Source organism: Cornus florida, unplaced genomic scaffold, assembly GCF_030987335.1.
Source record: "Cornus florida cultivar Cherokee Brave unplaced genomic scaffold, ASM3098733v1 CherokeeBrave_3.0.0_Hap2_Chr07, whole genome shotgun sequence".
Taxonomy (NCBI): Eukaryota; Viridiplantae; Streptophyta; class Magnoliopsida; order Cornales; family Cornaceae; genus Cornus; species Cornus florida.
Genome location: NW_026775577.1, coordinates 9,845,810 through 9,846,894, shown reverse-complemented (window position 1 = coordinate 9,846,894; position 1,085 = coordinate 9,845,810). Strand labels below are relative to the sequence as shown.

The window sequence follows — 1,085 nt, the reverse complement described above, 5'->3', positions numbered from 1 at the left end:
GGGAGAAGCAATGCGGAGAACACTGTGCACTTAAAAAAAAATACGGAAGCGGCTCTCGGACATAACACCTTTTACGCCTCTTCCAAAATGGGCTCTATAACACCTTTCTTCTCTCTCCTCTCTACGGCTTCTCTCTCCTCTCCACCGCTTCTCTCTGCAAGATCGTTGCGCGCACTTTTCTCCTCTAGATCCAACTCTTGCTCATATTTTGTTAAGGTAAAAACAAATCACACTCCTTTTTTCTGTACCAAGTTTTTTTGGTTATGGATTTTGTTTTCTTTGTGGATTTGGTTATAGATTTGGTTGGTTGGATGAGTATGGTATGAAGATTTGATTGTGTATTTTGTTGGTTGTGTGAGTTTTGCTGTGGATTTGATTTTCAGTTTAGGGATTTGGGGTTTTCAGTTTAGGGATTTGGTTTGCAATTTAGGGATTTGATATGTGTATGTATAAATTAGTCTACACACATATATATACATATATGCTCCCCTTTGCGAGATATCGTTTCAGTCGTCATATAATCAGATTGATGATTCAATTGTTGCTCGTCTACATTTTCTTAGACTTTCATTATTTTCCTTTTTTTTTCTTTTTTTTTTCTTGATATTTCTATTTTTTAGAATTGAAATTGTGAAAAATCGATGAGAGATAGTGCAGATGATGATTCAAATTATTTCTTCACTTTGAACCTATTGGAGAGAAAATATCTTTCCTTAAGGATTCTGTGTATATGCTTATGCACTTTGAATCTGATTGTGGGTTCATCATATCTTTCAATTTCTAGGGTTTCTCATTCCTTATTTCACCTGCTTCATTTTTGCCTCGTTAACCAAAAATGTTTATTTCCTAATTAAGGAAAAGAAACAATCCAACAATATCCAAGCACTATGCTTAGCGGATCATAAATCAACTAAACATAACAGTTCCCCCCAACAAATAAACTAGAAGACCTTCCACCGTCTATTTTGAATCGAACAGAACTATACACTCTGAATAGTGCAGCCTAAGACTCAATTAATCATAGGCTTAGCCGCTCAGGTTAAGGAAAGAAAAAGGTAGAAAGAAAAGTTGTATGGTTTGTTAAT

At 35.2% G+C, this 1,085-nt stretch overlaps 1 non-coding gene across 1 annotated transcript; it reads left to right on the top strand.

The window, feature by feature from the left end:
- The first annotated feature begins 434 nt into the window (after positions 1-434).
- On the top strand, positions 435-555 carry LOC132268052 (small nucleolar RNA snoR111). Its single transcript, XR_009469193.1, has one exon. It is a non-coding gene; the product is annotated as a small nucleolar RNA snoR111 (small nucleolar RNA).
- The last annotated feature ends 530 nt before the right edge of the window (positions 556-1,085 follow it).